General features: G+C 39.4%; 1 long non-coding RNA gene across 1 annotated transcript; it reads left to right on the top strand.

The window, feature by feature from the left end:
- Window positions 1-1,083: 1,083 nt before the first annotated feature.
- LOC138120162 (uncharacterized) lies at window positions 1,084-25,782 on the top strand. Its single transcript, XR_011155765.1, has 5 exons — window positions 1,084-1,159; window positions 1,298-1,359; window positions 15,112-15,189; window positions 23,826-23,888; window positions 24,822-25,782. It is a non-coding gene; the product is annotated as an uncharacterized lncRNA (long non-coding RNA).

The following is a 25,782-nucleotide window of genomic DNA, read 5'->3' as shown; positions in this document are numbered from 1 at the left end:
AAACCCTCACCATCCATTCAAAACACATCTGCAGGACTGATTCTTACCTCTTTCTAAAACAGTGTATTTTACTTTGTGAGCAAATCTGATCTTCACTGATGTTATGTCTGGGGAAGACTTTTCTTTTCTAGAGGTAAGGAACGTGCCGTGAAAAAAGCTGTCACAAGAGGTTTTTTCATCTGTAATAATACTTTGGAAAAACATGGGTGTGCAGATCTCTCCACCCCTCTTTTTTAAAAAAAATTTATTTAGTTGCAGTCCTTGCTGTAGGGTTACATATGTTAAACAAGAGAGGTTGACCTGATGGCAGTCAATGACCAAACTCTTACTGATTCCATTATGGTAATAATTTCAGGTGAGATGTCACTGTAAAATCTCTGAGTTCTCTCCCTGCTGGCCTTGGTTGAATATTTTTTGATGTTTTGAGGACTGATTTGTGTGTTCTCGAGCATGTACCACAGCACAAGATATTGAAGTGTGCTGTAGTTGAAAATCACCTTCCCTAAACAGAGGATGGAAAGATATTGGTGAATGAGACAAATTTTTAAATTCTCTGAAGTATTAGATAAAAGAGTTGGGAAGTTGACAAAAAATGGGGCTGTGATGCTAGGGGTCTTCCTCCTTCACCTTCCCTCAGTGAAGCCAACACGGTTTGTAGTGTCAACCCCTTGCTGTACCCCAGGATGGAGCAAGACAGGACTGCAGAACAGCTTTTACATGTGCTGGCATCAAGGCAAATACTGCCTTGACAATTGTTCAAGACTCTTGGGTTATAATTCTTTAGTTGAGTGTAAATTCACGTCACGCTAATGGCATCAGGATACAGACCTATGCAAATATTCCCACTGACTTGAATACCAGCTGGGTGAACAAAAAGTGTAGCATTTTTGCTTCTAATCTCACCCATCTCCTGCATTTGCTACAAATTTTTATCGTGAAAACAAACCTGCCTGAGGCCATCTTGCAGCTGAAAGTAATGATGAAGGGAAGGGGTGGTGCTGATAATTCACCCACACTTGAAAATGTTCAAATTCTGTCCTGACCTCATCCAACAGCTTTCACACAAATTATTCCTTTCTGGGAGCTCTGTGTAGTGAGAGGAGGTTAGTGTAGCTGCTCTCAGCAACCTGAGTCTTTCCAGTGCCTGACTACACTTCTGGTAACACCTACTTCTCTGTGTCAGAGTTTGTCCTTGCAATCTCACATTTTCAACCTCATTTCCCTAATGTCTTTTTTTAAAATTTATTGAAAGAAATAACCAATCCACTCATCTTGCTCTCCTTTTTCAAATGTTTAGTTAATTTATTAAAGAGTGAACAATTATTCTTCACTTGTGGTGGACCAGTGATCCCAGTTCAGGTTGGTAACGAAATTATGTGTGTGGCTGTGGCTTGGGCAAGAGAGTCAAATGGGTAAATTTGCAGAACTTCAATGAATTCTTAACTCAGTACTCAATTTATCACAAATAAAACATTTGCCCTCTGTAAGTATTTACCTGGCAGTATTTATTTATCCCTGGTGGGGTTTCCTCAGTTTCATGCAGCCCTGTCTGGGAAAATCCAGAAAGGCACTGCCATATTTTTTAAGGCTGTGAAGTCTTCAACAGTCTCTTCCCTTTTAATCCACTTTTTCCTGAAAGAACAGTAAGCTTGCAGTGTTTCTTCTCTTTTACCTTTAAAGGAAAAATTGCTGAGATATATATATTGGGAATCAGTTATCCACCAACTTTTGCTGATGTTGCAATTTACCAATTGCCAACAATTAGTCCTAAATTTTCTCTTTCCCATGACACTGCACTCCTATAAATTTTGATCATAAATTCTGAATAAACACTGCTAAAATCCCCCTGATAATAGGAGGGATTAATAGCAGCAAAACCCAAATTACTGTTGTGTGCTTTATAAATTAACACAAAGGTGAAAGATAGCTGGAAACTGCTTATTTGTGCGCTGGAGCTGGTTCTCCACTACTTAACAACTTATCCTGCCATATATATTAATATAGTGCTGCAATGTAAACCTGAATTGTCTATTTTCCAGCAGTACAATTTGTTAATTAATATCAGGACCCCAATGTGTGGATGTTTCACGGGGAGCAGCCCAAATTACAAAGAACTTTAGTTGAATATAAAAAGAATTGTAAGCAGAGACATGGAGAACAATTTCATCAAAGCCACATGTCAGATCAATAACAGAGTTGTGGGAAAAGTCTGTTCACTGCTCTCTGTAATGGGGGCTCGAGGCATAAAACTTTGTCATCTTTGGGCTTTTGGAAAGAATTTTCTATGGTCATGGACAGAAAGCTTTAAAATTTCTACAGGAAAGAGTTTCTACAAAGCTGTCTATTTTAGAGGAGTCTTTCAGAAGTGGTTCCAATTGAGCTATGCTTGGTCAATCTTCATTCTCAGTCTCTTTCAGACATTCGTTTCACTGAGGAGTTATTTCAGGCATTCTTTAGTCAGAACATTAAGGGCTCTCATTCCATCCAGAAAAGAATTTAGGAAGGTGTTTTCTTAATGTATGGTATGTGGAAGTCAAAGACTTTCTCCAAAACACTTTTTTTTTTCTTTAAATGAATGCAGCATTATCTGAATGCCAAGATTTTTTTTTTTATTATTTGACCAAGTAGTCAGAAACTTTGCAATTGCGACTCCTAAAGATAAGAGTTCACTATTCAAATCTTGGCTTTATTAGAAAACCAACAGAGATCTAAACGAGTTTCTCCAAATTAAATACTTTGAGGAATGATTCCCCACTACAAATAGGTTCTATGATATGCTGGGTTGCAGAAAGATAATGTAGGGGAAAATAATTTTCCAGTGTAGTTGCCTGTGTGGATTCCTTTCCTGCCAATTTAAAGATACCCTCGTTCATATTTTCAGCTGATATAAATTTTGCATTGCTAATGGAATGTGGAAGTGCTACCTTAAGATCTTGCAAGCCCAAATTTCTGGCTTCTAAAACCTTACGGCCACCTTAATGAAAATGTGCCAGCAGCAGCATCCCCAGAGTGTCTACGAGAGAGGTTCCTCTCTGTTTGCCTCCTGGGAAAAAAACTCATGTGGACTTCTCTGACTTGTTGAGTTAGCAAAGCACAATGGGTCTACTCTTAAAAAGGACTCTGGAATCTCTCACACACTGTTCTCTTTTGCTATTCTCTTTGGCTGTTTATGAATAACTATCTTTAATAATACTGTGAATTCATGATACGTACAAGTACTCCCTGGGGCTCAGTGTTTCAGTCTGAGCCCTGCTTGTCTGAAAAAGTTACCGTAGATACTGGTGTAATTTTGTGGGGGCTGGTGAAGAGAATTTGGTCTGCTGAAGTTTGTGGTTCTTTTCCAGTTGTGCTCTGGGGCAGCATTTCTGGAAGTGATGAACATTTTCTTGAGTCTAAATGGAAACTTCACTACTGATTTTGGCGGGACCAGGTCCCCTGAGGCTGAGCTTTTGGGAATATTCCTCTGTCTCTTCCCAGACAGTCTGGCATTTCATTTTCTGCCTGAGCCAGGTCCTTTATGTGACATTTCTGCACCATGTCAGAGCACCTTGCCATCACTAATACCCCTCAACAAGCTTCTGTTTGAAACCCCCTTTCTTTCCTTACTTTCTTCTGCATAACAAAGGCACAGGATGACGAGTTCTTTGCCAACCAGATGTTGGTAGCAGCATGTTAATTTCTCTATTTTCGTTTTGCCTCTGAATCGCGAGTTCTTTTACTCAGAGTTTGGATTAAAAGGCGGAAGACGCTAGGTTGTTCTTCGGACTTAGATGTTTATTATTTCCTTATCTATAGCACAGCTGCACAGAGTGTGCCTCCAAGTTAACAAGGTAGAAAATGGCCCCGAGTTCTAACTTTCAAGGCCTTTTAAGGTCCAAATCAACCAATCATGAAATGCTAAGTAATATGTTTTTACTTATAATCCAATTACTAACTGTACATGATCCTCATTGTGATTTTTTTTGACCCAATACCAGAGCACTCAGATTGGTGAAGCAGAAGAAGAAAAGAAGAAGAACAAATCCACACCCCAAATCCTCTGTATTGTTATACATATATATATTATTATATCCCAGAAACCTGAATTCTCTAAACCCAGGGTTCCAACATCTCCCCCTCCTGTCTGAACCATGAGCTCTGCTTTAACTGCTTTGTTAAACCATTGTTGGATACACTGAAGTAGACAAGGTATAAGTACCATGATGACTATAAATGACAATCAAAACATATATGCCCAATTTCAAAAGCTCTCTCCACAATGGAGTGAGGCTCAACCAATCAAACAGATCATCCAGCCATGATCCTCTTCCAACTTTGAGTTTGGTTAAACCTTCTTCTAATTGTTTTTCAACCAGAAATGCAGCATTTGTGGTCCTCTGCAGGGCCCTTTGCAGAAAGGAGAACAAACACGGCACAAGGAGGAAAAATGAGAAGGATAACCATTATATTTAGACCTCCCATTTTTATGAGACCTTTGATCCATTTAGTAATTTGCTAGTTACCAAACAGATCATTAAACTAACCAGACTCATTTTCTTCTCTTAATTTTGAAAGACCTATTTGCAGTTCTTTGATATCAGCAAAGACTGACTTAGAGTGGTCAGAAAGATTCCTGCAACACATTCAAAAAAAAAGGAGAATGTGTAAGGATCGAACTCATGACCTTCAAATTATGAGACTGAGGTGAAATTGTACCAAGATGTCGCATTTTTGTACAATGCATGATTTGGAGTGACATCTGTGATTTTGTTTTTATTCTGTTTTGACTCAGGAGAATTAAATATTATGCAAAAATCCATTTTTACTGAGCCAAGGATTTCCAATTCTTAAGGTTCATAGGGTGTCTTAGGGAGAAATTTAGTCCAGACACCCCATTCCTCTGTAGGATTCATGAGGAATCATGAAAGAATTGAAGAGACATTTTTTGGTATTGGCCAACTGTCTACCAGTAAACAGACTAAGCAGGTTGAAAATGGCTTTTCTGGACTTGAATAAGTCAAACAAATGGCATCCAAGCCTGAGGCACTGGCTAAGGTTACCCAAACATTGGTTTTAGGTTGACTAACTGGCAAAGCTACACCACTAAAAGCAGGCAAAACAAACGAAGCAAAAAACAAACTTAACATCTGATTAAACTTCATGTTTCTTTAAAGCTATCCTTTGGCAAAAGATTATTTTCTTAAAATTTAATTTTTTAAACGAATTTTTAAGAATATTCTTTTATATTCTTCAATCTTGTTCAAACATCACCTAATGATGAGGCACAAAGGTACTTCGTGCCTTCTTTAAAATAAGAAAGTGAGGATTATTTGCCAAAAGAGCTTTACGACATTCTCTTTTTTCACAGTCTTTTTATTGACATAAAACCCAAAGTTCACAGTTTTAGCAATAAAAACAAGAGATTGCAGGTATGAGTTTTAGTCTCTGCATAGTTCATGTCTGTGTACTTTCTGCTTTACTTGTGGGGCTGCCAACGTGTTTCTGTGCGTGCTATGGCTTCACGCTCTTCACAGGAAGCCACCTGGGTCCTGTACCTGTAGAAACACAAGCAAACCCTTTGCGCCTGGTTATTAAAGCAAATGGACCTTCAATTTGTCCTGTCTCTGGATTTCTAATTAGAACGAAAGGATTTTCCTTTGAGTTTTGCACGTGTGCTGTTAGAAAAATGTCTGATTATTAGCAGATTTGGTTCTGCAAAAGAGCTGTTTAAAAAATGTAAAACGTATAGCGCTTTATTCAAGTGCATTTGAGGCGTAGCCTCTGCCTCCCCTTGCCCTGTAGGAGAATGAGGAATACCGAAGGAGTGATGTACACCTCAATTCATTAAGAATTTATGTGGCTCTTTTGTTATATAAGCTGGACCATTGTCTGTTTTTATTTCTTGAGGCACACCTAATGATGCAAATGCTTGCAGAAAAATGCTGAAGTGCATGTTTCGGTGTTTGTCCTGTGTGCAAGGAGGCAAAAACTGCATTGGAAAATGTATCCACTGGCAGATGGATGTCTTTATATTTTCCAAAAAATGAGTACTTGGTGATATCTGTTTGCCACTCTGTCAAAAGCCTTTTGAGCCTCAGGAGTAAGAGTTCTGGGAGACGTGATGTCACAGTCTCCTCTTAGCAAGTCAAAAACTGGAGCAAGTTCATCATTGGTGATCCCCAAAATTGGCCTGATTCAGTTGATTTCTCCCAAGAGCTGCTGTAGATCCTGTAGATTGCTGACACAGGTTCTAGGTTGTATCTTCTGTGGCTTGATGTTGTATCTCGTTAATGTTGTTGTATCTTCTTAGGCCTATCTGCCCAGTTGGTAAAGTTAGGCATATCTTCTGAAGAATTATTTGGATTATTGCTTGGAAATACTCCTAAATTAGGAGAAAATGTGACTAATTCTCTATTTGCATTGTGTAGATTGTTTGCATTTTGTAGATTTATGCCCTGTAAAGATGTTTTTCCTTCTGGCTTCAAAGCTGCATTCATGCTTTCTTCCCTCGTGCAGAAATCTGGTTGACTCTGTTTATTATCTATATTTGAGGGTGCAATAATAGAAGCGGCCACAGGCGGCGCTGTAGGTGGAGGACGAGCAACTTGTTGGTGCCAAGATGGCGCAGGTGGAAGGAGGTTGGCAATGTTTATGGAGATGACCAGCGTGCCGCCACTTTGCTGTACAGCGGGAGTGAGCTGTGTGCTGCCATTTTGCAGGAAGCACATGTCCCGTGTGCAGCTTTGTAGCTGTATTAAAAAGTTTTGGAGCAAGTCTCCAGGGAATACACTAGCCTGTGCCAAGCCGGGATTTAACCAGGAGGCCGCGGGGCTTGCTGCCATGGTGAGAGACCTATCAGGACCCTGCACAAAAGCCCATGACCGAGAGGGACCTCGTGCCACAGTGATGGGCAGTAGGGAGTTACAGCTTGTTATTTCTGGTTCCGTGTTTGAAACTGCCATTCTGACATCGCGCCGTGCTTTTGTTTCTCTTGTCTGGGGTGGCTCCTGTTGTTCTATTACCTCCTGCCACCCCGGATCGGTCTGTTCTGCTGTTTGTGGACCAGCTAGGAACAAACCCACGCTCCCCTCGCTTGAGCCCCTGGTATCTGCTGAATTTGCCTCTTCTCTGAGACAAGCGTCGCGACCGCTTCCCTCCATTCCCTCAGAAGTTGGTTGTTTCTCTTTTATTGTGCCTGCTGCAAGGGCACACATCTCAACTGGCTAGGGATCTATTACAGATTCCTTCTGTTTCGCTAGAATTGTAGCTCCTGCTGCCTGAGCCTGAGAAGGAGGCGGGGTCCCCTCCCCCTCCTGTGCAGGCAGCATAGGCTGCGCGCCAGCCGTGTCGCTGTGAGAAGCTGCCGGCACCTCGCTGCGTTGTTCTATCTGATTTTTGCTTACTATTACTTTATATACAGCTCTGCAAATGGGAAGAAGCTGTGCAGCTGGACCATTTCCACAGGAGGCTGCTTATTAACTTATTAAAAGCGTCTCTCTGCGATTTTGGCATAACATTTCCCATTATGACTCTAGGATTAACCCTGAAACATATGAATCATACCTGACTTTGCCATCAGAAGCCTTCCTCAGTTCCCTCTGTTCTGTAACTGTTCAAAAGTCTGGTCCTGGTTCCTTTCTCCAGCCACTAGGGTCCAATATCCTTTTTCTTTTTTTCCCCAGGGTATTCTTCTACCTTTTCCAGCTCGAAGTTGCCTTTTCTTCTTTTCTCTCTTCCAGCTCTAAGCTGCTTTTTCTTCTTTTTCCTCTTGTTTTCTTCAGGGAGTCCAAACTCTGAGTCCTCAGACGGGGCTCCAATTGTTAATTTCTCTATTTTCGTTTTGCCTCTGAATCGCGAGTTCTTTTACTCAGAGTTTGGATTAAAAGGCGGAAGACGCTAGGTTGTTCTTCGGACTTAGATGTTTATTATTTCCTTATCTATAGCACAGCTGCACAGAGTGTGCCTCCAAGTTAACAAGGTAGAAAATGGCCCCGAGTTCTAACTTTCAAGGCCTTTTAAGGTCCAAATCAACCAATCATGAAATGCTAAGTAATATGTTTTTACTTATAATCCAATTACTAACTGTACATGATCCACAGTGTGGGGTTTTTGACCCAATACCAGAGCACTCAGATTGGTGAAGCAGGAGGAGAAAAGAAAAAGAACAAATCCACACCCCAAATCCTCTGTATTGTTATACATATATATATTATTATATCCCAGAAACCTGAATTGTCTAAACCCAGGGTTCCAACAGCAGCAGTTCATTGAAAGCAGGTTTTCTAGATGCAGGCTGAAATCACTGCATCATACTTCTTCTCCAAGGACTGGCTCCAAAAGTGACATTAGTCCAGGATATTTTTTTCCTATGATACCTTCCCATTTCTAATGAAGGGATGTGTCGGGGTCCCTTCCCCCCTGCCATGTGGTCCTGGGAGAGGGGCCCTGAGGGCACAGACACACGGGGTTTCCCTGCCCCGGTCAGCCTCGTTCCCCATTGGTTGTTTTGTGTTCCCCTGCACGGGCAAGGACTCTCAGGTCCTGTGATTGCAGCAGTTCCTCGGCAGATCCTCAGCCAAGTGGCTGGAGAAATAAACATCTCTGAAACATCCATCAAGAATCAGTCCATTTATATTTCTTTTCCACGGGCCTCGTTGTCTGATACGCGTGTTACAGTATCCGCACTGTAACAGGGAAGCTTGCAGATCACTGCAGAAAGTGACATGATTTTAAAATATCTGGAGTGGATGTCCCATTTGAAATAACATCTGCATTATATTTAGTGTCTCTTTAAGCACTTCTTTTTTTTCTCTAAATTGAAATCTTGGTGCTAAATCCAAGATAATTCCCTATATTTGAAAGGAAACATTGGATTCTCTGGTTTCTGTGGCGATTACCTAAAAAATATATCCACTGTAATAATGTAAGGAGTGACTGTTCCATTTTAGAGCATGAAATTACACCAAATGCCACACACCAACAATTGTTTCTTCTACTCAAACATGACTCTGAAGGCTTGACAACATTGGATATTGTTCTTGGGTTGATATTTTGAAATAAGTGTGAAGTCTTCAGTTGCTGTATGAAGACTGATTCTCCATGGAGTGTTTTTCTTTCAGTCAGGATGCATAATTCATTTTTGAAACCTTTCTCTGCAAGAGGTTTACAATCAATGAACTCGTGGGCTCCCTGTATGAGGCAGAGCTGCATACAGGGAACTTGCTGAGCTGGATGCATGATGTCAAACTTCACCTTTCAGAGTAATTGTGAGCACTCATTGCACAGAGCCTGCTGGCTGCAGAGAGCACCCCACACTCTGGGATTTCTCTCTCTGTAACCTACTGCACTCTGTTGAAACAGCTTCCATCCTTCCCTTCCCAGTGCTCTGGGGTAGGGACAGTTTTTGTTTCTTGTTTTGCTCAGCTACCATAATATTCCTTGTTTTCTTCATTTGGAACACAGGGCATGGCACACCAGTAAAAAAATGGAGGTTGGAACAAGCAGACAAAGAGTTTTGCCTTTCTCCTTTTGGCTCAGTCTGTGTTACATCACAAAATGTGTGTCTGGTGGCAAGGACTCAACTATGGCTCGTCCATGAGTTCAGAGGCCCTTATGTTGCCTTGGGCTGAGCTGAAATAATCAAACACTAAAACAGCCTCAGCTACATCATATGGTTAAAACCATATAGGATGGCACACTCCAGCCTTGCCCTTTCTGTGGAGAAGGACACACAGTTATTTGGTGTCTGCCATAACAAACTCTCACATTGTGGTTGATTGCCATAAGAAGAGAGGTAAAAAAATATTTTCTATTACTTCACAGTTTGGGTCATTGTTTTGTCTGGAGTGTGTGTGCTGCATTTCCACTTCTGAACAAAGACTCTGATATAGCTTTTTTAATATGCATTTTCTTTGTTTTGGTGCTGCAGAAATAGTGTGACTCTTCTGTTATGGGACATCCCAGGAGCATATAGAAGGTTTTCCTACACAAGATATACTCTCAGATACAATTTTTCACCCTTTTATGCATGTCTGTCTGTGAATTTATTCTGAGGGATCACTTCTTCACTCTTACGTGACACACTTTGAGTGAATGGCTTTGGTTTCAGCTGGAATCAAGTAGGATTTTTTTCTATTCTTGTATATTGAATACTTACAGCCATGTAAAGTTGGTGTGGTTTACATACAGTAATATTTTCAAATATTTAAATCTCCAAACTTCTGAAACATTAGTTTTTCTGTAAATTCGTACACAATGACCTGAAATATTTCTCTGCTGTATAGAAGGTAACAAGATGTAATTATGTATAGCTGAGCTCTGAATAGTTTTCCCATTGTCCGTTGTGCTAAAAATGTGAATTCTTTTTCCCTTTGTCCCCCTTCTCATTCTTTTTTATTTCTTGAATAAACTATTTTTATTATCTTTAAAGCTTTTTATCTAAACCTATTCAGTGGCTTTACTGTGTCATTGCCTACTATTTTCTAGGATGGATTTTTTTTCTGAAGTCTTTTATTAATGCAGCACATATGTATATTCTTTCATTTCCTTCCCTCGGGTTGCATATTTTCTTGCTGTCCCCTTTTTCTTGTCTCCCACTCCTTGTGATAAATACCCTTTTTGCATTCTCTTTTTGGATCCTGGCCTTCACAAAAGGCAAAGATACCCATTTGACATCACAAAGGGGATGTCAGTGTTTAAACATCAAGGGCTTCATTTTGTAAATGCTGAGAGTGCTTATGGTTTCCAGCAGTTCCACACTGGAATATAGGTTCTCACTTCTGCAAATTTGGTCCTATTTTCTGTCTTTCTAGCTGATAATAAACTGATAATGAATGCAGGACTTTGCTGGGGAAATATATTAATCATTTAGCCATTGTACGAGTCTCCTAAACTTGAAAATATCAAATGAAATGTACAGATGAAAACTTGCATCCTTCCTGGCATCAGGAATGACTCCTATGAAAATACATATAAATGTCACTGTTTATTTTAAAGTGAATGGATGTGGGCTGTGGATACCATGAGCGCAATTGGTCCTTCTAGAATTAGCAGTGTTACCTTCTCCTAACACAGAAATGAGGAAACTCTTCAAACTAGGGAAATCCAGTGTCTGTTTCCTTGGAATGCTGTTGGTGTCAGGTAGGTAGAATTTGTCTGGCTGTGAACACAGTGCTGCTATGCCCTTGGAGTGGGACTTGATTAAAACTCAGTCATGTTATCTGTTGACAGGAGCCATAATCACCCAGCCCTGGACTTCAGTAACGCAGCCGCACTCCTTTGTAAGGAAATTTCTTTTTATCATATCCCCTTTAGCTGCTTTGTCCCCTATATATTTATTTTTTTATCCTGAAGTCATGGATTTCTGACATTGCTCTGGCAATAGAGTTTAGCATATGCTGGGCTTCCAGCGTATCAGTGGAATTTGATGAGATATCAGTGTGTACTCATCAGCCCTCAGAGCAAGATTTTTTGTTGCAGTAGACTCATTTCCAGTGTTACATTCTGGTAGGACCCGTAACAAGGCCAAGACTGATAAATGTAAATACCATAATAGATATCAGCAGATGTCTGGGAGTTAGACGGAATAGAGAGCTGGGATATTATCATTAAATATTATCTCCAGCTTTATTCCTCCTGAAATGTTCTTTTCAATGAGCATTTGCTGTGGCAATATCTGCTGTTGAGCTCTGCCAAAATCCTTCGTTCTTCTCCTCAGTGCTCAGGTTGTCCTCCCAGACCTGTGCATTTCTTGGGCAGTGATCAGTTATGTCAGCAATAACATATCTGAGGCATTTTTTTCCTCAGCCTCGTAGGTCACTCTCAGGTGATGCTCCCATTCCGCATATGGGTTTTGCTTACCTAAATGAAGGAGCTTTATTTATTTCTGACATGACAGGTAGTTACTGTAAACCTGTCCAAATATCTTTTTTCTTTTTTTTCCCACTCTTAATGATACCTGGATCGATTAAATATTTGTTTTGTGCATTTCTAACTTTGTAAATGCATTAGCAATTGAGGTTTTTACCTCAGATTCCCTCCCTGTCATACACTTCATTAATTCCATGCATCACATTCTTTCCAGCTTTATTCTAAATTGCTGTATCATTTACTCAGATAAGTTAAGTTGTCACAGAAGCTCTGTGAAGTGTTTGGTCTTTTCATACCCTTTGGCAGCATAGTTTTGATTTTTAAATAACAGCTTCTTTTTCTCCTGTATTCTCTGTCTCCTGTTCTGATAGATCAGCTTGAGCGAGTTGTCATCATGTGAATAGGTATTTATTCCTACTGAGATATCTGGAGGTGTAGAACAGTCTGAGACTACCTAGTAGTGGCTTCTAGGGTCAAGTAGCGAGGGGGGAAAAAGGATTTGCAAGCACATGGAATTTACAAAATTAATTTTCCCTGGTCCTCTCATTTATCTGTTTAACCTGTTCTCTACAGTTATTAAATAATGATATCTTTGTCTGTTGACAGAAAAGGAATCTTGTAAATATTTGAGCAAATAGGATTACATGAAGATTTAAATAGCCATCTTTCAGGGCTTTCTGATTTTCAGTCTTCTTGTTTCAAAAGGTTTTTCATCTGTTAAGCTCTGCTTCAGAAAAGCACTTAAGCACATACTCAAATCCATCAGTACAAGGAAGACCCATAAGCCTGGATTTAACTAGATGCGTATTTCTAAATCAAGGCATTAAGCTCTTTGCTCAACATGCAGAAAATTCCATGTTTTTAATCACAGTGCCAGTATATTTCCTTGCTAAAATGCACCACCATGTATGAATATTTACTATTGAAGGAGCTGTAGTGCAGATGGGAAGGTATGTTTTCTTCATGGAAAACAACAATTTGGGATATATAACCCAAGCTGATTGGAGGGATGGAGCACCTCTCATATGAGGAAAGACTGAGAGAATTGGGATTGTTCAGCCTGGAAAAGAGATGGCTTTGAGGTGACCTAATTTTGGCCTTTCAGTATCGAAGGAGCTACAAGATGGGGAGAGACTCTTTGCAAGGGCTTGGAGTGTCAGGATGAAGGGGAATGGCTTCCCACTGACAGAGGGCAGGGTTAGATGGGATATTGGAAAGAAATTGTTCCCTTTGAGGGTGGGGAGGCCCTGGCACAGATTGGCCAGAGAAGCTGTGGCTGCCCCATTCCTGAAAGTGCCCAAGGCCAGGCTGGATGGGGCTTGGAGCACCCTGGGACAGTGGAAGGTGTCCCTACCCATGGGATGGGGTGGGATGAGCTGGACTTTAACGTCCCTTCCAACCCCAACCACATCACTCTGTGATATCTGGTGGTGGCAAGAGAAAGACTTACTACCTGGGGCCTAACCATGCCCTGGAGTTGTGCTTAGTTATATAGGATGAAATGCCCACCATGGCCTAGTTGCTACTGGAATTAAAAGGCATGGATTGCAGCACCCCGGATGTATTGGGAGCCACAAGCAGTCTGGGACCAGTCTGTGGGTGGTTTTGATCTTTTAACAGGATTAGTGGGAACTGGGAGCTGCTGGACCCAGAGCTGAGCTTTGTCAACCTCCTCAATTTTAGGTGGCAATTCTGCCCAGCCCCGCTGTGAGTTACCCATGTCACAGATCCATCTGATCATGCTGGGCCTCCTTCAGACATTCAGCTTTAGGCATGAATCAGGCCCTTGCCCCTTTACAACTGGAATTCTGTCCGGGGAAGATTTACTGGTTCAGCTGATAGGATCAGGAATTTTGCATGTTTGAGTCTAATAGAAAACAGTGTTGATGCTAGTGCCTTGCCACTGCTCTAACCCAAATAAAACCAAACACATTAAATGGTATTTCCAGATTTATTTTACCAAGTTTATGGGTGAAAAAATTAGAAAGGGAGGAGAAGTAGAAACCCTTTATCGCAGAATCATAGAATGGTTTGGGTTGGAAGGGACCTTAAAAGATCTTCTTGTTTCAACCCTTGCCATGGGCTGGGACACCTTCCACTAGACCAGGCTGCTCAGTGACCCATCCAACCCTGAAAAGGGCCTTTGGTTTTGTCTCTTTTAAAATAATGAGTAATTAGCCTAAGAAATTGCTGTGAGCATAAAATGAACAGATTGCTTATATATTTAAGTAATTTCTGAAATGATGATTTACTCACAGAAGTCTGATATCCTCTAAGTGCTCCCCTGTAAAACATATTTTACTGTGGAACCTTATAAATATTAGAACAAAAGGCTTTGCAGAACAAACAGGTCTGAAAGCACAGAAATGCACAACAGTGATTCATTTCTTGTATCAGTCATTCAATACATTATTAACTTTCCTGTGAGCCCGGGGAGCAGCACCATGTCTGTGCCCGAGGAGCAAAAGTCAAAATATTCCCAGAGCAGCACAGAGGAATTTATTTTCCAGGTATTGGTATTGCCTCTATTTGTAATGTGCCTAAATGCAGAGAGCTGAATGCATCTATATTCAAATCTGGAATGAGACCCAACAATACACCCTATTAGGTTTTCCTGTGAGGTTGCTGAAAGCTCATGTTATGGCTTAGCAGCCTTATTGGGTGTTTGCAATGTGAGCCCAAGAGGAGTTATCACAAAGCCCCACTGGCCTGGAATGGCAGGGCAGCAAGATATTTATTTTTTCATTATGAAAAGGAGAAATTGTTTCTAATAATCCACTGTATGCTCAACTCCTTTTATTTTTATTTTTTAAACTTAGCATGGAGCTCAAAAAAACTAACTGTAGAAATTTAATGACACAATTCACTCCTCCATGTATTTTTATAGGATCAATTAGCATCTAAACAACAATTTTTTTCTGCAGCCCTAAGCTCAGCTTTTATAGAGCCAATTATATCTCTGCATTTCAGTCTATTGGAAGCTCTTGGCACAGCAGTATTCCTAGGGAGGTCAGCAATGGTGATAAGCCATTCTTAAGGGCTTTTTCCACTATTTGCATTTTGACAGTCGTTGCACATTGTATTTATGCTGACAGGTTCTATCAGCATCTACAGATATTAAACCACCAGTGTCCTTATTTTGCCTGTGCTTCGTTAACATTCCTGGGGACCTGTGTAACTAAAAGCACAGATATTTGCATTAGTACTAAATAAGTGTAGGATTCGTTTAAATCAGGTAATGTTGTTCTTATTTTGCCTCAGCAGAAACACAATGCAAAGCACGAGGAACACTTGTGGCAAGACTCTACTGCTCTAAAGGAAGATCAATTTTGCAATGTGCAGGTAGTATTTGATTTGTTTGGTGGTCATGTGTGAATAAAACCAGCCAAAGGTGGGCTATGAATGAGACTCTGATTTTAAAATTCTGACACAATAATATATGTTACCTCTATGTTCTTCATCTCTGGAAGCATCCACTGTATGAGCTAGGCTGGGGTAAGGCTTGGTGCTACCTTCTGACCCATAGATCTCTAAAATGTAGTGTTGGTTCTGTTTCTTGCAAACTGTAGTAGCATCCCTCAGTGATTTAGAAGTTCCATCAGAGATCACAAGAAATACCAATTTTAGTGGTGACTTAAAGAACTCTGCAGGCGTGGGTGCAATGGACATTTGGTAAGGCAATCATTGAGTGATTGGGGAACTCAGAGGACCTTCTGTAGAGCTATGGTCTGAGTGAAGAAATCATTTATTTAGGGTGAGGATGTTCAGAACATGGGATGATCCACTTCCTTGCTGTATATGCCTTAATAATAAATTCCATGTAAAGTGTTCATCAATAATTATGCTAAATGTGAATTTTTCCACTCTTTAGCTATGTCACACTTTCTTGCCAGATACCATGTTTAATTACAGACAAGTTAATTATTCCCCAGTCATGATTTACTGTGTCTACTGGCCACTATTTCGACTTGATTTCTGTCACTTCTCAGGATGACAATGAAAAATTATGCTTCAAATTGGATGTCAAAGGAAAGAGAAATTCAGTTTAAAATTCAAATCTGGAATAGCAGAATTCCTTGGTAAACTCCAGGATGAAAAGACTGGAGAAAACTTGCACGCCTGTGCACCTCCCACCTCCCACCATTCTGGTGTACAACTGACACTGCACTAATTATCAAACCCATGAATCCATATTTGTCCACACTTGTTTGTCTGGGATCAAGCTACTGCATCTTGTCATAAATTATGAAGTCCCTGAAACAGAGGCTACATTTGAATCAATCCTTACCATGGCAGCATTGCTCTCAAGTGCAGAGCCAGTTAGTCAGGAACTGCTCTTGGGCCTCTTTCACCATAGCCAGAGTCCCAGTTTTAGACTTCCCTACCTTTGGGAGCAGATAAAAATGCTTTTGGAAAACTGTACTTACTAGTTCGTGCTAAAATTCTGGTTTTGTTCCACTTACTGTGCCAATTCCTTCAGCTTTTTTACATATTTCTGTGCCTCTTTGGATTCTGGTTTATTCTGGTCTTTCCCTTTTTGTGTCCAGCACACTTGAGCTGTTTCTCTTGATTTTCCTGCGTGAGGGATCATCATCAGAAACAGCCTGTGTTAGACTAAAAGTTTGGAAAATGTGAGCAGACATTTGTTGTGTCATCAGAATTCTGCAATTCCAAGAGATTTGTCCAGTGAGACTGTTTGAATACCAGCCTGGTATATATATATATACTCTCTCCTCACCCAGTTTCTTGAATTATTTCGAAAAGTTATTAATAAGAATGTCAGCTCCAGCCATCACTGATGATAACAATGACAAAAATGTATCATAAAAAAAGCTGAAAACTCACTTCACCTTGAGATTCATAAGGACATTTACACATATGTTCCCTCTTCCAAAACAGACTATGAATTTCATCTTCCAAATTTGCTCTCACTGCACAAAAGAATTCATGAGGAAAATGTTCATACGATGCTTGGAACAACTTGGGCACATTTCATATCAAGAAGAGAAGCTGGATCTTGTTAATCACTCCAACAATGAAGTCTATTAGAGAAGTGCATCTTGTTAGCTATCTGCTAAGATTCTATTCAATGGCTTATTACTTGCAGGCGAGCTATCTGACATCATTTATAGTGCCATGTGAAATAATGAGATGGAAAATCATATGGGAGAGCAAACTGTGCTGTTATTAATTTTCATTTTCTGTTTGCTTTTCATGCTATTGGTGAAATAAGTCCCTTCTAAATTGAAATTGTATTTAATCTGTCCTATTTCTGCCCAACAAACAGATGACATGAATACTCTCTTTACTGTGTTTGGCTAAGGATATAGGATGTCTGGTTTCAAGAGCCTTGTCTGATTGCCTAACAGTGCTCACTCCCTCAACTAATTCCTTGTTCCTTCAGTTATTTCATACTCATTAAATAGAGAGAGGGGCATTTGTGAATGAAGACTGCACTGGTGCACTAAGGATTCCTGACTGATTCCCTTCCTTGGGGAAGGAGCATAAGTCATGTAGTGATTGGATGTTGGTGTGAGGAAGAGTGGGTTTTCATTCCTCTGCAGGCACAAATGGGGGATTTAATTTGTTCAGTGTCACACTCTGGGTGATTGCTGCCTTGTGTGCTCAGGCAGGGCTGAGCAGGCAAAGGACAGTGCCTTGTTTGGTTGTTATTGCTGGCTAATGACTCTGCAGGGATCTCACAGTTATTAACCCTCTTTGTTTCCCTTTATAACTGCCTCCATGCCCTCCTGCTCAGCTGCTGCAGGACGTTGTCTCCATTAGGATTTTTTTGGGATTTGCAAGGAGCTGTGTGGTGAGTAGGCAGATTCTGAGCTGCAGCCAGTCCTACCCTCAGGACAAAGGCATGGGAATCCCAGGGAGGGTATCTCTGGACAGATGCAATGGACACTGCAGAGACAGTGAACTGGACCCCAGTTAACAGCTGGAATTTTAAAATCTTCTTGAGCTTCCCCTTGTACATAACACCTTTGAATTCCAGGTATTAAGAGATGGAGCTTAGTCCACTCCCCTGGAATTTGAGCTGTGGTTATCCCAAAGACCTCTGTGATTAGGGTGCAGTGCTCACTGCCATTCCTGTAAAATAACACAGTGCTTTAAGAGGTGTATGATGCTCTAAAATGAATGGCTGCTTACAGGAGTAATCCTATAATCAGGAAAATGTTTTATACACAAGACTATTTTTTGTACAATGCCTCTCTAGTAAATGAGCCTATTCTGATAACATTGAACAAGCACCACAATTTTCCAGGTGGGCAACTTTGATTAGACATTGGTCTTTTTCTTCGGGAACTGCAGGTTCTGCTAAACAACACACTGTGCTAAAGTATTTAGCACATTGAATTTTAAATAAGATAATTCTTCTTTATAAATACTTGTCTTTCCTCTGTAAGTCCAGAATGGTGATTTTTTTTTTTTTTTAATTCTCCCTTGCAGCAGGGTGATAAATACCTAAATACCTAAGTATGTCAAAATGCTGTCTTCTCCAGCACTATAAAATTGAGAACATTGCAAGTTTTTGAGATTTATGTCAGGTGCAAACATATATGGTTAGTGTCAGTTCTTTCACCTTTTTTATTGAATTTAAGTTATTGGGTTTTTTCAGTTCTAGAGCAAAACCAGCTCAGAGATGTGATATTTTGGTCTGAAAGCCATGAGATCTGTGGGTTCCAGTGCTGTTTTCCCTGACTCTGCTCATGGTGAAAAAGCTGGATATGAGTCTTACATCTGGAATAGACACCTTCCACCCTATGGGATAAACCAGTTGTGTTGTGAGATGCAGGTACAGCTACTCCAATGTGTCCATAAACTCAACAGAACTCATGCAGGGATTTAAATCCAAGACCAGTTACTTGTTTTTGGCTCAAGTCTGTTTGGGGAGCCATGGCTTTTAAAAATAACGTGGAAGAGTCTGGAGATGCTAATATGAAGAGGATGGCTGCTCAGGAGAGTGCAGGCAAATCAGAGGATGAAGCATAAGAATATGTACTTTTCAGTTAATGTTTGAAAATATCTTTCCATTTTCTTCAGCACCCCTAATCATGTTATTTGATAAAACTACTTTCAGCAGTAAATTCTAGGGATTAAGGATGAGCAGGATCATGGCCACAGAGGAACAGCAGTGACAGCTGAACTTGGGGCAGGTGGATCTGCCAGAGGTGAGCATCACCTGCAAGAATTTGCTTATATGTGCACTCTCATTTTAATTACAGATACTCGCAAGCTCAGATTTATCATCTTAGTTTTGCTGCTCTTTCTTTGTGTATTATAATTTTCGTGAATCAGTCTATAAGATTTTTTTCCTTCCTGAATTAGCATCTGAATTTGACATTTTCTTGATAATAAGTAGGTTGTGCTATAATCAAAGTACCCAGGAAGGCTGCATTACATTCTCTGGCAATTTATTTTAAAGACATGTAAATTGTGTCCTTCTTCCTAGACAGAGCTGATGCCACTCTATATAGCACATCTCAGGGCTTTTAAATCCTCAGGGAAATTATCTTTTAAATTACTTAAGGGGAGAAAAATAAAAAGGCAGCAGGGCTTGACACCAAGGATTAACTGCTCCTACATAAGTTAATTTGGTTTAAAGACCTTCTGGATATTGATTTGGATATTTTAGTTCTATAACTCCTAAATTTTAGGCAAACTTGGCACATTATGAAGGCACTTCACTGTACATTAAAGTTTTTAAAAATATTTATGAAATAATTGCCAAAGTCAGAAATGCTCTGATATTCTGTTTTTTTTTAAAAATTCAAAAACAGAGTAATACAGGAGAAGTGGGAAATAAATCAATTTCTAGAAACACCAGCATCATCTGTGAAGGCAAACGAATTCCACAGTTGGGGGACACCACCTGTGACTTTATCTGTCTCCTTTGTACATGTTACGCTCAGTTTCCACCACTGATTCCAAAGAGACATGGGGATATTTGGCATGTAGGAAGTTGAAATCTGTGGGATATTCAGCTGTAGGGAGGTAAAATAAAAGGCTTTCATCTCTTGTAGAAACACTGTCAGGAACCCTTGATGCATTTTTTTTTATTAAAGACTTTTATTTGTTACTTACTGTTCACTGGAAAGAGTGTGGATTTTTAACAGATAAATAGGGATTGGGAATGAGCAAGACATTGGCAAAGTGTCTGTAGGGTAAATCATTTCATGAAAATGGCTCTTGATAATGTTAGCTGGGGTTTGACAAGGTAAACCCTTGATTCTGCTACAAAATGTATTCATGTCTCGCATCCAGTATGAAATTTTGTTTGACTGGCAAAGCCCTTTTTCTAAAAACAAAACCAACCAAAAAAATCCAACAAAACCCCTCAAAACAACAACAACAACAACCACCACCAAAAAAACCTCAAAACCAAAAAACAACCAAACAAAAAAAAAACCCAAACTCAAAAAACCAAACCAAGCCCCAAACAAACAAAAAAAAACCCAACTAAACCCACAAAAAACCCCAAACACCAAAAAAAACCCCAAACACCAACAAACATTAAAAAACCTGCAAAAACCAAAAACCCAAACTTCCAAACCCAAAAAATATTGGATTCTGTTACATATGAAAAGGGTGGCAGAGCCTTTCAAACATGTGCCATTCCAAGCAGTGTTAAGGATGCCATGAGCAGTTTGGCCTCTCTGAGCTGCTGGGTATGGCGTGCACACAATTAACACTAACAGGGGCCACATGGTGAGAGATGCTGCAAGTAAGTGCAGATTTATAGAAGAGGTTGTAACACAAATAGCAGTGTTTTTTCACCAGCAACAGAACCGAGTAACCCGAGGTTTTCTATAGTTATTAATGTGTGGTTGCTCTCACTTCCTCTTGCCTCATCCCTTTGCCACTTTCGTTACAGTTCTTCTATTCTGAACAGTTGTAGTTGGTTTTATTTAGAAGAAATCCTTTGATCACTTTTCCTTTGTGCTCTGAGAAAGTTGAGTTGATGGTGTGCATGTGCAGAGATTTCACATTTCAGACTACTTTTCTACTTTTTTTTTTTTAATTGTGATGTGCATAAATTACTACTGATCTACTTTCATTTGCAGATCCTTGCCCTGGAGTGATGTAGTCTCCTACTGACATTTTTTGTTGCTTAGTTTTGAAACACCTGTCACTTTCGCAGGAATTATTTCAATGTGTCTCAATTGTTGGGGTTTTTTTCTACTTCCCTATGAAATGAATGCAGCTTTCTATATCTTTTTGTAATGAGAGTAATTATTTTTCTGTCTCAGTGTCACTACACTTCTTTTGCTGAAATGATTATGTCATTAGAATTCCCTTCAAATAAGTCATAAGGGCTTGCCAGGTATTCTGGGTGATGTACAGACTGTGAATTCATAGGACAGTGATAATAAATTTCTTCTTTCTCATTTTCTCCTTTAACTCCACAGTATTATGTGAATAATTGTCAAAGATTCAGGGTCTTTTCTAGGTGCAGTGACTTTATTTCTGTCACTTTAAAACATTGTAAGAGGATGGTATAAGTGGATCATGTTCAATTTTCTGGATTTTGTCAGCTGGCATGTTTCTAAAAGGAAATTTAAAACAAAAAATGCTCAAATCCATAATATAGAAGATCGTTATTTGTTCTCAGTAATTACAAAAACTGACAAGTTTTTACTGCTTGTCTTTTTAAGTCCAGTGGTCTATGTAGTCAAGTACGTAACAAAGATATGTAAAAGTTTTTAAAATATAAAATGAGCTCCTTAAGAGGATGTCATCTGTCCAGCACAGCACACCCTGCACTGTAGGACTTTAAGCGCTACCCTAAATTGTACTGAGAAAATGAAACCTTTTAGCAGAAGTGGATTTAGTGGAGAATGAAGGGAAACCTGCAGGCACTTACACATTTTAGCTCTGACCTCTGCTCAGGCTGGCAGAATTTAGAGGCTTTGGAGTGATGATCTGGGCTCTTTTCTCCCATGAAGGAGATGGGAAGATAAAATAATAGCTGATATCAGCCAGGTTAGTCAATGCACAGTTCAACAATACACACTAAGCTGATGAACATGGAGTATTTTTCTCTATAGAATCAAACCTGTTATTAGTCCAATATTTTAATTAAGTAAAAATTGGATTCCCCTTGTGATTTAATGATTAAGGTTGCATCAAATGACATTGATCTGAGGCTAGAAATGACATCTTTCACCTTCATTTTAGGCTTACATTTCTTCCAGCCATATTTAATTATTCTCACTAGGAAATTTTCTTAAGAAAGAACTAATATATAGAAAATATTTTGCTTCAATATTTATTTATTTTCTCACTTTCTTTCTTCTCCTTTAAGGTCTTATTTGCAAAGTTGTTGATGTAATTGCTGACACTTCTAAACGTCTGGTGGGTTTTCTGAATTCCCACACATTCAGGACCTTGGTGATCCTTCCCACATACCACAGCAGACACCATCAGCACATCCATCAGCATTTCATTTCCTGTTGTCTATGCACTCAAATATTTTGAAACAGACATTTTCTTTTTAATAATTCTATTGTTGCATTCTATTCTTGCTAAAATGATGAGCTTCTATTTTAATTGATATTGTTCCCACTTAGGCTGGTTACAGTGCACAACACAGTACTTTCAAAGGTCCCTTTGTTACCTCCCTAATGTGAGAAAGTTGGAGTGTTCCCTGAAATAGCTCAATTGGTTTGAATTCTTTCTTCTTTTCTTCCCTGCAGTCCTATTCATTCACTTTCAAGTTTGCAGTTTCTTGCACTCTCTTCAATAATGACACCTTCATCTCCCAAACTTCTCTTTTTCCATTAAAGAACCTCAGACCAGTATAATGCTGCCATGAAATTCAGCTGGTTCCCATATTTGTGTCTATTCCCAATTTTGTGTATTCTGTATGAATTTCCTTTCAAGGTAGCTGGTGTGACAGAGCTTTTCTCAATGCTTTGTAATGTCCATTTTCTGCCTCAAATGTGAGGCCCTTGACATTTTTATTCACTTTGGGAAGGAAAATTACATTGTTCAGAACACGATACTCCATGCTAGAACACCCAATAGCCTGATTTAGACCATTTATCTTAAAACAGAACTTTCAAATCAACCTTCAGGTTGGCAACTTTGTCCTCTAATAATTTAATGATTTCTTTTTTGATTGCTGGTTTGAGAAGTATCTGTCATCAGATCTATAGAAAAGACAAAACCTCCAGATTGCCTTCATCCTGTTGTATCTTAAAAAGAGAAATGCTTTTCCCCTCACAACTGGCTTGAATGTGCATGGTACCTGGGAAACCTGAGGCAGTTTTGCAGGCTCGTGTGATTATGCACTGAAATGTCCTCTTGACACGGGCAAATCTCCTGCAGTGTCTGAGCAAAAGCTAAATTAATTCTGAAGGACTTCTTTAGGTCTTGGTGACTGGTGGATACAAGAGGCTATAATTGCTGAGCTGTAGTCCTGCTTTTAATAATTTTTACTTTATATTTTTTTTAATAGTCATGCTTTGGATTTGCCCATCAGTAAAAAAATATACAAAGCAAACAAACCCAACGACTATATATAATTACTTGTCTTCCAGTTATTAATATTCCTTTAAAAATTGTTCTATGATTTCTGCTTCCCAGAGAGAGGGACAACTGAAAGGGAAGTGTATGCAAATTCTCTGATACTAAATTGGAGGACCCAATTATTAACATTATTTATTGGGGTCACTGAACTACTCCAATAGAGAGCTGTGGAGAGGAGGTAACTCCCACTCTCTGAGAAGGTGAAACACTTTCCTGTGTCTTCTCATTTATTAATAGAATCCACCCTGCCTTGCATAGGAAAATACAAAATACAGAAGTAATAGAAAAGCAATATAAATTGTTACAGTGACACCACTGATAACACTGGCTGTAAAATTTAAATATACTGAGAATGGCTTTAAATTAACAGCTCTTGGAACTGTACCTTGTAAAACTCACTCATACGTGACAATTTTATTACATTTCTGTTGCACATACAGTGCTGGAATTATACATGTGAAGAACATCCATCGTGGAAAAATGAATTTTTATGTGTTTAACAGGTAAGATTACAGTGGTTAAACACTGTAATTAGGATAATCATGGTGACAGGAGGCTGTGTATCCATTGCTGCCATTGCTTTGGATTTTGTTGGAATGCTTTTCCATGAAAGCTGTCAGCAGCAGAGAGGGAGCAGCAGGGAAAGGGGAAGGGGAGACGTACTGGCATTGATTAGGTGCATTTCTCATTAATGCAAGTACACTTACACAGAGACATTGCACATTTTCAAGCTGCAAACTGAACAGCCAAGGCAGGTAAACAGATATTTAACCCAACAAGGAGCAAGACTACTCCTTTAGCAAGGTCAGGATGTAATGAACAATTATCTCAGGACAAGCTCTTAAACCTCATTTAATTGGGGTATGACCCGGCCTGTTCTCTTTGAGAAAACATTTGGCTATCTCCTTTCTGAATAAGATTGTGTGACCCAAAAGGATTCTTGGTTGTTTAACAATAATAATTCTGCCCCTGAAGATCTGTCCACCCCTGACTAAAGTTTTATGGAAAGAGTTGCATAAGTATCAATGGTGCCTTCATCAATGGCAGGATTTTTTTCACAATGTAGATTATTAAAAAAAGAGGAGATCAATATTTTGGAGACTCACTGTATTCAGGTTTAAATATCAGTTTATTTAATTTGAAAGGCTTTTTGATTTTCCTTTATGCACCAAAAATTTTGCAAAAACTTATTGACTGCAGCTTTTGCTCTGCAGAAGCAGCTGGAAAGCTCTTACTTATAATGAAACACTTGATAAAAACTCATATATACTCTCAATAGACTAAAATTCCAAAATCTGGTGGATGCTGTTCTTTCTAGGAGTGATTTGGGTTGGAAACAAGAATAATTTTCTCTGGGTTTGGGTTTTTTTGGGAGGGAGCGTGTGTGTAAAAAGCTATGCAGCAGAAACAGAATTTTAATCTTTTTTCCCACACAGTGTCAGATGCCAATCTCTGCCAGGCCCCTTGGGAATGCAGATTCTGACTGAGTGGTGATGACAGCGATGCAGGAATACCTGATGGCTCTGCTGGCCACAACATCTCAAAGGACCTCATTAGTTCTTTGGAAGGAGATAATTTTCCATCCTCTCTTTGCTCTTTATTGGTAGCTCCAATGTCTCTCTCTCTCATTTTACTTCCAAAATGGCTAAATTGGGTATTGTAGAGATTGTTCACACGACCACATTATCGACATCCAGAGCAGATGGATGTCAAAGCACTGATTATCTCTTTGGAAAATCCAAAGAACTTTAACAGGGCCTATCCTCTGAGAGAGTGGGAAATATTTTTCCTTTTCTCTTTCCTGCGACACAATTTTGGTATAATAGCCCTAATCTTTATAGCTTTGTGGTATATAGTTCTTGCCATTAATGGCCATCGGGATTGATTAAATGCCTGAACCTCAATGTGTCTCCCATGAATGGTTATCAGGATTGATTAAATGCCTCCGCTTCAATACTTAATCAAACTCACCAGCTGTTGATTGCTGTACATTACAAAATCATCAGATTTTTCCTTAAATATGATGCAAGAAGGATTTTCCTACTGCCCCTCAAGGGAGCTTGTGGGAAGAGTTTTTCATTATGTTCATGTTCTTTATATATAGATAACAACAATGGAACCAGCTGAAAGGAAATACTACACTCAGCATTTATATTCACTAATAAAATTTGAGACAAGGAATATCACACAGAACCATTTAGATGAGATAATATGAGCTGTCTGCATTAAAAAGAATTTTTTAAAAGAGTTAGATTATTTGTAAATGTACTTTGCATGTTTGGGTTTGTATTTAAATCCACGTCATTGACAGGAAATAAGACTGTATTGATTTTTACAGGAATTCCTCTGTGTAGTTGATGTTGCCACATGAATAAATTACTAAGTATTCATTCTTTA

Source organism: Aphelocoma coerulescens, chromosome 18, assembly GCF_041296385.1.
Source record: "Aphelocoma coerulescens isolate FSJ_1873_10779 chromosome 18, UR_Acoe_1.0, whole genome shotgun sequence".
NCBI lineage: Eukaryota > Metazoa > Chordata > Aves > Passeriformes > Corvidae > Aphelocoma > Aphelocoma coerulescens.
Note: the sequence above shows the minus strand (reverse complement) of the source record. Positions and strands in the feature narration are given on the sequence as shown.